This window comes from Papio anubis, chromosome 6 (genome assembly GCF_008728515.1).
Source record: "Papio anubis isolate 15944 chromosome 6, Panubis1.0, whole genome shotgun sequence".
NCBI lineage: Eukaryota > Metazoa > Chordata > Mammalia > Primates > Cercopithecidae > Papio > Papio anubis.
This window is the reverse complement of record NC_044981.1, coordinates 116,386,288-116,400,633: the sequence shown is the minus strand read 5'-3', so window position 1 is coordinate 116,400,633 and position 14,346 is coordinate 116,386,288. Positions and strand designations below refer to the sequence as shown.

Genomic DNA, 14,346 nt, shown 5'->3' with positions numbered 1-14,346 from the left:
ATTCCTATTATATCAGGTGCTGACATTTTCATCCCACCAAAGAACTGAATGGACATGAGCATTCAACGATTCCCTTCCACCCAAACTCAATTCACAACCTTAACATGGAACATAATTTTTTTTCTACATTTAAGGGACTTGAAGAACATCTCACTGTATCAAACTAAAATAATAATCTGAACTTTTCCCTTTCATTTTTTCCATTTATACACAGCTTATTTTATTTCCACAGACATTAAGAGCTCTGAATTTGACTAATATACTAAATAGACACCTCATTTTGTAGTACAGCTTTTATTCAACAATCTTGAGTGATACCTTATAGTCATCATATCGGGTTTTCTTTTGAATATTCTTAAATGTATTGTCACCATCAATAATAATCATGCTTCACTTAGATCGTCATCCTATTGCAGAGTTGTAAGTCATTCACTCTGAGAATAATTGAGATAATATGAAAGACAAATGTCTAAATAACTTATTACCGCATGAAAATAAGCAAAGTGTGCTGATATCAAAGTCTCCTCTGACGATACGAAGAAGGTTTTGCAGTTGGCGGCAGGAATAGGGGAAGTGTTGTGCTGCATTTCTGTCAGCACACTAGCCCTCAGCTATCCTTTCCCTTAACATCATAAGCTACACTGGGCTGCTGTAACTTGTACCACCATAACATTCCACTGCGGGAAGCCAGGGACCATGGAAACCCACTAAACGGCAACATCCCTTGGCACACAAAACAGGCTTTTCCTCCTTGATGAATACAGTCTGAAAACAATCCAGCAAGGAATTTTGTATGCTGTTTCAGTTTACATTAGCATTTGCAGACATACCTGGTGACTATGACTCAGCAGTTGTTGAGGCAAAAGGAAATCATTTCTGCCTTCACTTTAGATTCTGTGAGCTTTCAGGGGACACTACTGAAAAATCAATGCCAGGTTTGTACTTAGAGAAGCTTCTGTTAATGGTTTTCCTGTTGACCTAGCCCATAGAAGAATCTGTCATATTTAATTAGTGAGGCAGTATCATACTGATCAATCTTTTCCCTGGCTTTTCTTTCTTAACTATTTCTGAGCATATACAGAAATAATACACCTATCTTGGCACTAGTGCCCATTTTTCAGCAAACTAGTCTCTGCAATGACTTTCTTGTCCCTTGTTGAAGGCCATAGTAATCTCTGCTGCTGCATTTTTGTTTTTGTGTCTAGCTGTGTAAGAAATTAGTGCAGGGGCCATACCACCCTGAACGCTCCTGATCTCATCTGATCTCAGAAGCTAGACAGAGTCAGGTCTGGTTAGTACTTGGATGAGAGAAATCAGAGCATGGAACCAAAGCCACATTTCTTTTTCTTTTTTTTTTTTTTTTTTTTTTTTTTTTGAGATGAAGTCTCACTCTATTGCCCAAGCTGGAGTGCAGTGGCCAATATTAGCTCACTACAACCTCCACCTCCTGGGTTCAAGGGATTCTCCTGCCTCAGCCTCCCACACAGCTGGGACTATAGGCATGCGCCACTACACCCAGCTAATTTTTGTTTATTTGGTAGAGACGGGGTTTCACTATGTTGGCCAGGCTGGTCTTGAACTCTTGACCTTGTGATCTGCCTGCCTCAGCCTCCTAAAGTGCTGGAATTACAGGCATGAGCCACCACGCCCAGCCCCAAAGCCACATTTCTAACCTCACTCGCAGCTTAGCATGCCCTCTTATTGAAAAGGTTGCCTCTTTCAGTGTTCAGTTCAGTTGGAGGATGCTACAAAACAACAGGCCCCAAAATAGTAGGGTCCTCTGAATGCACACATTCTAGTATTCAACCCAAAGCATGTGCAAACCCACGTGCATGCACACACATGGTGAGAGAGTTCTGCTGTACTACCACTGCATTTTGTACCCAGAACCAGGACCGTCCTCGACTAACACAGGCTTTGGTGTAAATCTCGTACATTAGTCCAGACTTCTTCCTTTATGTTGAGGTTAAGGTATCCATTGCTCATTCCTTCCATCTAGCCTTGGTTATGTATGACTAACTATGGTCTATTTTTTCTGTTTTCTTGGTTTTGGTTAGACAAACCAAGTGGTTAGTAGTATGTTAAGATTTCTGTCTCCCTCCTTCTCTCTAGAATTGGTTCCTTGTTTATGCGGTTTTGAGAATCAAATACATACATTGAGGGGGTAGAGGGACCACTCCTATTTCATCTAAATTCCAAGCTCTAGTTGAAGATGTTTTTCTTGTAATATTAGAAAATAATCTACTTTTGGCACAAAAACGAGCATGGAAAAAGTGTAGACAAATAAGCACCTGACCACATTTGTGTTTGTCTCATGTATTCTCATCTCAAAATAACTAGAAACCATCAGGGAGAATCTTGATATGTTGCCCAATTAGTATTTTGGTAGGACTGAATCCCATGATGAAGACATCATCCAAAAAGGGAATAACACGTGACTTTCTAGAAAGCCAAGTTCCCCAAAGCACTAAAAAAGTTCCACAGTCAACAGAAATATTGGCCCAGAGATGCTAAACTCCATATGTTCCTCAATCACATTTCTGATGAGTGTGTTTTGGTAAGCTTGTGCAAGGTCTGTTTGCAAAGACCTAACCCCAACGGTGCAGCCAACGTTAATGAGAAGCCTTGTAGGCGTAGGAGCTGCTTCTCTGAGATAATTCCTTGTGGCACCTTAGAGCTTCTTTAAAGATTGTTATTATTATTTGGGCTCTAAACTAATATCAACAACCATGACTGTATGCCTGCCTCAAGGGCCGCTCATTTAATTAGAGTCTTAAGTTAACCGTTTTTGTGTATTTACCCCTAGAAGAGAAGGCGCACTTGAAGCTTTTTAAGTGCATGGACAACGATTATGTTCAGAAGAAGTGACCACGTAACAGTCTGGGAACTCAGAAAAAACCTTAGGGAATAAGTTAATAGTTTATTGTGGCTGTGTTGGTCTGAGGGTTGTAGAATCTATAATCCTGACTTTTAGTGGTGAGCGTCTTTCCAAATTAGTTTTGCCTGTTGATTTTTAACCTTCTCTATGCAGTGATGAACAAAGCATCTATATAAAGAGCTATGCAAAAATTCTGTCTCTATATTAACATCATTCGTGTGAAATAAATCACAGCAACATTACATGTGATACAATGTTGTGGAAGGTCTCTTTATAGATTATATATGGTCTGCAATCAGGGACAAATTTTATTTTGCACACACAAACATTTGTTAATATTGCAACAAATATCACATCTTCCCATTAGCTTGCTGAGTGTAATGTTACTCCTGGACAGTAACTAAGCAAGAGACAGAAGTACCTCATACTTAAGAGTGAGAGTTGCAGAGTCAGGCAGGCTGGGTGTTAATTTAGTGACTGCCACATCCACATCCTGCTGTGTGATCTTGGACAAGTTATTTGACACACTAGTCTTTAGATTGTTCATCGATAAGTTGAGGTTAGTCCTATCACCCATTTCATAAGTCCTTGTGAAATGAATAGAATGGCACATGTAAAGCACCTAATGGAGCTCCTATCACAGAGCAAGCATTTAATCACATTATCACTTATTACCTGATACTGGGTCAGATGTTAGACTAGTTCTTGGACATATTTTTAAAACTAACATTTGCATTTTAGAATACTGTTAAAGAAAATTTGCCAAGATAGCACAGAGTTGTTTTATATCCCACATCTAGCTTTCCCTATTATTAATATCCTATATTGCCACATAACATTTGTCATAGTTAATGAACCAACATTAATGCATTATTATTAACTAAACTCTATTTTTTTCAGATTTCATCTTTTTTTTTTTTTCCTTTTTCTCTCCCAGAATTCTATCCAGGACATCACATTTCATTTATTTTTCTTGTTTCCTTAGGCTTCCCTGGGCTGTGACAGTCCTCAACCTTTCCTTGTTTTTGATATCTTTGAGAGTTTGTAGAGGTACTGGTCAGGTATTTTGTAGAGTGTCCCTAAGTTTGACTTTGGCTAGCTTATTTCTCATAGTTCAGTTGGGATTAGGAAGAGGAAGGCCAAAAGATAAAGTGACATTCTCAAGTATATATGATCAATTTATCACTGATGATGTTAACACTGATCACTCGGCTAAGGTGGTGTTTACCAGACTTACCATAAACTTACTTTTTATGCCTATTTTAAAAAAAAAAAAAAGCTATGCTCTTTGAAAGCTAGTCACTCAGTGTACGATCCACTTAAAGAATGGGGACTTATGTTTCAACTTGTTGAGAACAGAGTATCTACATAAATTATTTGAAATTCTCCTGTACAGATTTGTCTCTTCTCTCTCTCTCTCTCTCTCTCTCTTTTTTTTTTTTTTTTTTTTGAGACGGAGTCTCGCTCTGCCACCCAGACTGGAGTGCAGTGGCCGGATCTCAGCTCGCTGCAAGCTCCACCTCCCGGGTTTACGCCATTCTCCTGCCTCAGCCTCCCGAGTAGCTGGGACTTCAGGTGCCCGCCACTAAGCCTGGCTAATTTTTTGTATTTTTTTTAGTAGAGACGGGGTTTCACCGTGTTAGCCAGGATGGTCTCGATTTCCTGACCTCGTGATCCGCCCGTCTCGGCCTCCCAAAGTGCTGGAATTACAGGCTTGAGCCACCGCGCCCGGCCTCTCATTTGTTTTTTACTTAATCATTTATTTATATCAGCATGGGTATTTATTTTATACACTGAATTATAATCCGCTATCATCCTTTTTATTTTGTTACTCGATTTTTTCTGGCTCTGATGGTTGGCAGTCTTTCAGTTGGCTCTTGTGTCCCTTTGACATATCTCCATTTTTTAAATTGTTATTGTTGTTGTTTTTATTTATTGTTATTATTATTAGTAGTATTTGAGATGGAGTCTTTCTCTGTTGCCCAGGCTGGAGTGCAGTGGCACAATCTCGGCTCACTGCATCCTCTGCCTCCCTCCCAGATTCAAGTGATTTCTGGCTATTTTTTGTACTTTTAGTAGAGACAGAGTTTCACCATGTTGGCCAGGCTGGTCTCAAACTCCTGACCTCAAGTGATCTGCCCACCTCAGCCTCCCAAAGTGCTGGAATTACAGGCATGAGCCATGGTGCCTGGCCTCCATTGTTTTGTTTTTTGAGCACTTCTTCACTTTCTGGCCCTACAAAATGCTCTAGACTTATCTTGTATATTTCCTTCACCTGCACCACACATGATTTTTTTTCTCCAAAAAGTCCTGATCCCTTTTATTGAAGAATTGTATTAGAAACCAAGATCTGGGCATTGGGTGTGCTTACTGCTATCGGAGTGTTGTTGATTCCGTGAAAAGTACTAGGTAATATATGTATGCCAGACCACATGTAAACATGTATCTGTAATCATTTCTGTATAAGTTTATCAGTTTATATACCAAACAAAATTTAAATTCATGCTGATGTTTGCAACAACCCTTTTTCTGTACCACATGGTTTATTCTAGCTTTCTCCTTTTGCTTATTTGTAACCTCCCAACCCAACAGTGATAAAATGCTGGCTTCTAACACCTGCTGTTCATTTATTTGTTCAGTCTTCGTATATGTATGTGTAGCTATTTGAAAATTATTAACACATACCGCATGAGACACAACTTTACTATCTATAGTGCAGTGCTGATACTTCATTCCTGAGTGTAATTTTAATAGATTTTGCTCAGACTGTGACCTCTCAAGGTGATCCTTTTTATTGTAGAATCTGTATTTGTCATTCTTGTTTCTGTAAATGTGCCCTTTACAACCTGAGCAGAGTGGCTGATATATCCAAATAGATTTGCATGAAGTCTGGACCCTACATTTGTTTTATCAACAGATGTTACTGCGACCTCCTTGCCTGTGTGCTCTTGACAACATTAATCTTCCTAAATTCTGGGATAGATATTGACTAAAGTTTCACTAGCCATGAGTTTTTATTAGGTCCTTAGGAATTCTAAATTTGACTCTTTGAAGAGATGCTATTGGGAGACACCACATAAAAGGTAACATTCAAGAAATCTTCACAATTACAACACTGGGACAGAGTGTCATCATTTAACTGGGTTGATAAGTCTACATAAAGTACCAACTAATAGTGCCCTGAAGAAATGAACCTTAAACAAAAATCCACAGTGTATCTTATTCTTTTTTCTTTTTTTTTTGTTTGGAGTTTTACTCTTGTTGCCCAGGCTGGAGTGCAATGTCATGATATCGACTCACCACAACCTCCACCTCCCAGGTTCAAGTGATTCTCCTGCCTCAGCCTCCCTAGTAGCTGGGATTACAGGCATGCACCACCATGCCCAGCAAATTTTGTATTTTTAGTAGAGACAGAGTTTCTCCTTGTTGGTCAGTCTGGTCTCAAACTCCTGACCTCAGGTGATCCACCCACCTCGGCCTCCCAAAGTGCTGGGATTACAGGCATAAGCCCCCAAGCCCAGCCAAAAATCCACAGTATATCTTATTCCCATGTGTTGCTGATACAGTAGTAAACCTTATGGTCTATATTTAAATCACAAAGTCTGTTCAGAACATGGCAGCTTCTGTTCCATGCTTCCATTTCATCTACTTGGCATATTAATTTCAGGAAAATGGCTGAAGGATACTCTGTAATATGTCCTAAAATAGACTTTTTAAGTGCAACGTTTTGTCAAGTTATAGGTATTTTGTTGTGTTCATCAGGAGTCAATCATAAAAGTGGATTTATAATGTTAATGCCATATAACATTTATGGTTTTGTTTTTATAATAAGCAAGACCTTGTATTGGTTACCAGAAGATGTTACGTTAGAATGAAACAAGCCAGAAATAAGTAGAGTTTTACAACAGCTCTTGTATTTCACTCTGTATTATTCCCTTTGTGTTATTAGCTCAGCCTAAATCACTGCAGCATGAAAACAGAGATACTCAGAAAGGACATACCATTGCTTGTCCATAATAGCATAAACTTTGAAGCTTCCTTACATATCTAAAGGAAAGCATCCTTCCTGTCACCCGTAAATAAGTAGAGGTGGTACTATCAGCATAGATCTGCCTTCTTAGAGTGTGGGAGAGGCCAAGAGGAATAGGCTTGGCAAGGATTCTGACCCAGCAGGTTGTTGAGTAAGGAATTCGTTCTTGATGGATTCTTACAACAGTCTAACTTCCCACACTGGCTAAAGCAGTCAGCTCTCTGTAGCATACTCTGTCTCTATGATTACCTGCCAAATGCCTCCTGCAGGCCTGCAAAGATTAGTTACTTCAGAGGGAGTGGTTTATAACTCCACAACACTGTTTTGAGCCAGATCAATAATAACAGCGAAGGCACACAGCAAGCAGCCCTTGTTTTCTCTCTTAAAGAAACAAAGAACCCCACAATTCAACTGTTACTGACTGATCCTCAGCATCAGTTTAACACCCTTGTGATTGCCCTTATTTGTTTTCCAGATACACCATAATTTTTTGAAATATGAATCAGCTAAATGCAATTGTATTTTCAGAGATTCAAGATCTACCATACATTGTTGTCAATTTGCAAAGAGCCTGCTGTTTATGTGTCACGCACATGAGAAATTTCTGTTTTAACAATAGATTGGAAGGATGCATTTAGAAAAGTGTCTGTGTTGTTTGCACATGTAAAGCCCAGGTGGGGTTAAGCAATAGAAATTCAACTAATAATAACAGTGATGATAACATGTGCTTGATTAAATGAGCTTTTCTTTCTTCTCTTCTATCCTACATAGAAGTTAATTTACATTTTAATAAACTGAATAGAAAATAATGGATTTGTTATATTTCCCTATGATGTGATCAAAGATAACCCTTTAGGGAAAGAGTAAAATATAGCGTCAGAAGAAACAATTCCCAGGTCCTAGACTTGGGCACAGGCAAGGCTAGACAGTTCTGAATCTTATCTCAAATTCTCTCTGGAAGAGCATAAAGAAATTTTAGCAGCCAGGCCTTCAAGCAAAATTGAGGGCACTTTATCCCTTTGAGGTCATCATTTAAAAAATGACCTGATTAGTCTTCTTTCAGTAAATCTAAGAATCAGGCAATTTAAAGGAATATGAACTTCATTTTCTTTGCTCGATATTTTAACAATATAAAATAATTACAGCCCTTTCTATTTTGATCTGAATTGAGATTGTATCAAATTAAGCATTGAATATATAATTCTGTCAGGCAAAAATAAGCAGTGGAGAGCTACAAATGTCGAAAAATCAGAAGAGTATTTTCTCCATGGGGAGTCACGTTTACCATTGTTTCCCCAAATGCTTCCTTGCTTTACGAGGAGATAGAATCATGCTTGTGGTGTCTGTTCTTTAATTTGAAGTTAATGCCAATAATTTAGATTTGGAAAGGTACCACTGGACCTACGTGCATAGTGATGGGGTTGCATTAACGAAATCAAACAGGCATCAACAAAGGTACTTTATTGAGCTAAACATTCTTTCAATATTTCTTAATTCTGAACATTCAAACGGGCACAATATTACTAGGAACTCAGAACAAACATTAATTAAGCTAATGATTTTTGCTAACGAATGTCCTGCTGTCTGTAATGGGACTGCTCCACTAGTTGGGTAGGGCTGCTGCATGCGTGCACAGTGCTGCCTAACAGGGAGTGCCTCCATACGAATTCCTCATCTGTCCTTGCTAACTAAGTCTGTGACCTTGACCTCAGGACCTCTGAGATGTTAGTGGGCCAGTCAATGTATTTCCTTCCCAAATTTAGATCCGAATAAGAAGTAGACCTAGGAATAGACTTGTGAGTGTACATAGAACATTCAAAGAAATTTATAAAAAATTAGAATTAATAAGTACATTTAGCAGCTTGCAGGATTCAAAGTTAGTATGCAAATATCAACAGTATTCCTGTATACTAGCAACAAACAATTAAAAAATAAAAGTATGCCAATTATAGTAGCATCAGAAAAATCAAACACATAGAGCCTACACACTGAAAAATAAATAAAAAAATTGCTGGGATAAATTAAGAAAACTAAATAAATGAACACTTTCTTCTAGAAATGCTCCATGCCATGACCTGGGCAGCAGTTACATGAATGTGTACATATGTAAAAAGCTTTTTGACCTGTAAAGATTTCTGCCCTTTACTATATGTGATTTATACTTCAATGAAAAACAAAACTAACTGATAAACAAAAGACAAAACTGGATCGGGGACATGGTTTTGATATGTGCCCACAATAGACTTTTGAGTACTTGATCCCCAAACTAGATAGATTAACCTGTCCAGTCACTGATACGGCTGGACAACTACAGTCCACATTTACCGAAGGATGAAGAGCCAATCCGAATCTTCGAGTCAACTGCCTGGTTCCAAATAAGAGGAAAGACTGAGCTGAACATGCCCTCTATTTGTTTTTGTTTTTTTCTAATCCACCAATAAGTAGAAACACTTCTCTCTTCCTAGTAGGTAAGAGAGGCTCAGAAATTAATGTGAGTCTGTTTACAAAGGGATAGTCTGTTTCCCTTTGTGAAGGGAAAGGAGGGTGTCCCTCCCCACCCATGACTTAGCTTTGCCCTTTAGTCTTCTCTTTTGCGAAATGGTGATAATAGAACCTATTTCACACAGTGGTGTGAATGGCTTTGCTAAGTACCAATAAATGTGGAATTGGAGGAACAAACTATAAAACTTTAGAGGGGGAAGAGATCTTCAGGAAGATAATCTCATCCATTTATGTTATCCATTTCTGTTCCACAGAAAAATATGACCTCTTCATTATTTTATTATTTTATATATTAGGAAACTGAGGCCTAAGGAGGTCAAGACCCTTGTCCAACCTTCATGGCTTTTTGGAAATACATAATTTTGTTTTTGTTTTGTTTTTTTTGTTTTTTGTTTGGAGAGGGAGCTCCTCTCTTGATGCCCAGGCTGGGTGCAGTGCCACAGTCTTGTCTCACTGCAACCTCTGCCTCATGGGTTCAAGCAATTCTGCCTCAGCCTCTCGAGTAGGTGGGATTGCAGGTGCCTGCCACCATGCCTGGCTGATTTTTTGTATTTTTAGTAGAGGTGGGGTTTCACCATGTTGGCCAGTCTGGTGTTGAACTGCTGACCTCGGGTGATCCACCCATCTTGGCCTCCCAAACTGTTGCGATTACAGGCGCGAGCCGCGGCGCTCAGTCAGAAAAACATTGTTGATATGATATAGCAGAACTGTATCTAATCCCAGCTGCTCATGTGCCTCGTCCAGAGTTCTTTCTGCCTCACCACTCTGCTGAAAAACCATCCTAAATGACAGCAGATAGAGTTGCTGACCCTTCTCCCAGTCACCATAAATGTCCTGTTTTCAGAGGCTACCCTTTCTGTTCCTGTCCCCATGGAGAGCCTGTGTGCTGCTGCACTCAGGTAGCAGTTTATAATCTTTGTTGAGCTTTCACAATAAGAACACGATTACTATTTAGAACCAAGGCAGTTATTTTCATAACCCACTGTGAAGCAGTTAGGCAGGTATTCTTTTGAAAGTAAATAAACAGAGTCAACTGCAATTATTTGGTTCCATTTAACATATTACAAAAAGTAATGGTTTAATGAATCCTAGTGGTCCAAATAGTTAATGTACCACAGAAAATGATTCATAAAATCTCCTTCTCACTAATAACTCTGAGACAAGTGTTATGAAAAGGCACTAAACCCCAGGAAACCAAAGTGTTTTCACCTTCCCACCAAGTGACAATGTTACTGGTTTACAATTCTCTATTCACTAGCCATGAAAATATAGGATCTTTAGAGGACAGGGCATCCTATAGTAGATTTTGTTTGTTCAATAACAGACCCTTACAACATTATCTGGACGGTTGCTGTGGTAAAGGAAATGGCCCTGTAAAAGCCACATGACTTTCCAACTTTATGTCACATGTTCCTGCATGCTAGTTTATTAGACTTGGAGCCAGCAGGGCTGAGACTGAGGTAGTAGCTGAAGAGAGTTCTTCCTGACAGTAGGACCCCCTTGGGTGTACAGAGCCAGGGAACTGGCAGAGTAAGAGAGCACAGGTACTCACTTCAGATGGACACAAACACACAAACTTTGTGTCTATTTTGGAAAGGGGTGTGAGCTATTACATTGCAAATATTCCGCGGAAGCATGTATCTAGCTCCCCTCCTCTCTATATGGCGCTGACAGAATGGGCTTCTTTGTCATCGTTTGCTATTGGTAGATTGGGTGCCAGTACTTGCAGTCAGAGAGAGAGCTGTGCACATCTGGAATGATCCAGAAAGAAGTCCTAAACCAGGCTTGACAATGATGCCAGGGCACTGAAGGATGCCCTGTCCTCTGTCACCAGAAAAGTGTCTCCTCTGTAGATTTCTATACCTGCCCCTGCGTTACCACTAAGTGTGACAGGAAGAACAAGGACTGAGGAGGCATTTGGATCCAAATTATACCACATGCTTTCCTCACCTGTAAAATAGTGAGACTAATGTTTAGTTGGCAGGATTATGGTAAGCATTATAGCTCATTTATTAAGTATTGTATATAACAAACACTTAAGAAGTGGTAGCTATTATTATTATTATTATTACTACGGAGGCTCGCTCTGTCGCCCAGGCTGGAATGTGGTGGCGCGATCTCAGCTCACTGCAAGCTCCGCCTCCTGGGTTTACGCCATTCTCCTGCCCCAGCTTCCCGAGTAGCTGGGACTACAGGCACCCGCCACCACGCCCGGCGAATTTTTTTCTTTTCTTCTTTTCTTTTCTTTTCTTTCTTTTCTTTTTTCTTTTCTTTTATTTTCTTTTCTTTTTGTGTGTGTGCTTTTAGTAGAGACGGGGTTTCACTGCATTAGCCAGGATTGTCTCGATCTCCTGACCTTGTGATCCACCCGCCTCGGCCTCCCAAAGTGCTGGGATTACAGGCGTGAGCCACCGTGCCCGGCCGTGTTATTATTATTGTAGACATGAAGCTATTGCCTTTACTTTAAATGCTCTTGCCCAGATATTTGCCTGATTCACTCCCTATTCTTCTTCCATTATTCACTCAATGGTCCTCTTTTTGGTGAGGTCGACTGTAACCAATCAACATGATACTGTCTCAACATACCCATTTTTTTCTTTCCTGTTCTCTTTTATGTTTTTATGTAACACTGATTTGATTGTAATTATTACATATTTTTCTTAGTTGTGTTAATTTAAAAACATTTTCTGTAGCGTTTTACAAGAATTTAAGTCCTGTGACATCAGGTATTCCTGTATGTTTTGTCTGCATAATACCCCATTGACAAAAGCAGTGACAGATATAGCATAGGTATGAATAAATATTTGTCAAACAAATCTTTTAAAAATTAGATAAGTGTGAAATTAGTTAAAAAATAATAACATTCTACTGACTATTGTTTGTATACACATATGTATACATCTATGTACTTATGTTTACGTGTGTCTATACATACATATTTGTACATTAATCTTACCCATAATAACCTCAGAAGATAAGACACAGTTAGAAGGCACCTGGCTTAAGAGAGATGACACAATTTGCCTGGTTTGCCTTTACACCTGTGTTCTCAAAATAATTATTGTCAACACTAACTTTCACTCTAAAAAATGACCCAAGTCATAAGTTATATGATCACCCTAAATGAGGATCAAAAGGAAAACGCCGGTCTCACAGATATACAAGAACAGTTCCTGTCTCAGTGCTGATGAATGAAGTATCCACTAGACAACCACTGGCACTGGCTTAAGAAATTTGTACTGGGGACACCAACATAATTTTTTATCTATGTAAAATACATCTTTTTTTTTTTTTTTTTTTTTTTTTGAGACGGAGTCTCGCTCTGTCGCCCAGGCTGGAGTGCAGTGGCGCAATCTCCGCTCACTGCAAGCTCCGCCTCCCGGGTTTACGCCATTCTCCTGCCTCAGCCTCCTGAGTAGCTGGGACTACAGGCGCCCGCCACCTCGCCCGGCTAGTTTTTTGTACTTTTTAGTAGAGACGGGGTTTCACCGTGTTAGCCCAGGATGGTCTCCATCTCCTGACCTCGTGATCCGCCCGTCTCGGCCTCCCAAAGTGCTGGGATTACAGGCTGTAAAATAAATCTTAAATAGTAGTTATAAAAAACAGGAAGAGCAAACTCAGTGTCCATAAGTCTTGTCCCTAACAGATGATTTTTCATTTGGTAAAGAACGTTGTGTGTTTCTTCCGATATTTTTCTACAGTTTGATCCTGGTGTTGGCTGTAATGACTCCACTTTGGATGATGGTTTTAGTATTGACCAGGACCCTTTAAGGGACTGCTGTCTTGAAGGTTATTTTGCCACTCAGTTTTTGTCTTTCTTTCTTTTTTCCTTTTTTTCTTTAACTCTTGGCAATTTCTCTGATTCTAGTAGCTTTAATATTTAGCATTTGGTCTTCTGGACGAGCCTATAAGGGCTTGCTTAAGAGTTACCAGGCAGATGGCACAAATTTACCTCTTTTATAGTCCCAGTAAGTTGGAGAGGGAGAGAAAGAAAACCAACAAAAAGGGCCGTGGGTTCTGGGTGACAGACATAAGCTACTCTGTTTAAATGACTCTGCAATTTTTGGAAGGAGGATCTTTGCTTTCTTTCTTATATAACTTTCTATACTTATTTTGTGTGGTTTGATTTTAAAATGCCCTTCCTGTCTTTCTGACTCCTCATTTCCACTTGGAAAATTTCCTTCCAATCAGGAAAATATTGCTTTAGCAAATTACACTTTTAACAATGTCCTATCATGAAAAGCTCAAAAATGGATTAAAATCTAATCTTCTTCCCCTTTAACCTAGCCTGGGTATTTTATATCTCACTCTCAGGGTAGATATAAGTAAATCTTTTTCAAGCTTTTGCCTACATCTAAATAGATAGGCCTTTAAATAGAACTCTTTAAAAATGTCCATTTTCATCCCAAGTTCGACATCAAAGTCAAAACTCTTTACCGTTTCTTCTAAAGACTCAAACTGTCTAACTTCCTAAATATTCCTCTGCTAGTCTTAGCCTGGGAACCTTAGTGTCCAGTGACCTATTTAGGTTGCAACAAAGAGGGCAGCCAGCAGGGAGTGTGAGGAGCCCCATGTTGTTCTCAACCCCATATGCAGCTAAATTGCTGACTTCCCCACCTTCTAGTACTTCAAGCACACATCACATCGACCCCCCACTGTCAGTCAAATGAGGGAGGAAAAGTTCACTGCAGAGAGAAGCAAATTTCAGGAACCAACTAAAGTCTCTGAATTATGCCAGTGATGTTTCCCAAATATATTTTTTGTTTTCCAAACCTGTTACCTTTATTTCAGCAAACCCAGTTGGTCCCCAAATTTCTCATCCATATATATGTCCGGAAGTCTAGACTTCCAATATGGAGCTTATATCTAACACAATACCATTCTTGTGAACCTGCTTGGCAGTAGGGGATTTTTGATCACCTGTGACATAGGTAGA

General features: G+C 39.4%; 1 protein-coding gene across 3 annotated transcripts in view; it reads left to right on the top strand.

Annotated features, from left to right (window-relative positions):
• GRM1 (glutamate metabotropic receptor 1) overlaps positions 1-14,346 on the top strand; it is a 364,089-nt gene that overhangs the window by 260,421 nt on the left and 89,322 nt on the right. The gene's annotated exons all lie outside the window — the stretch shown is intronic.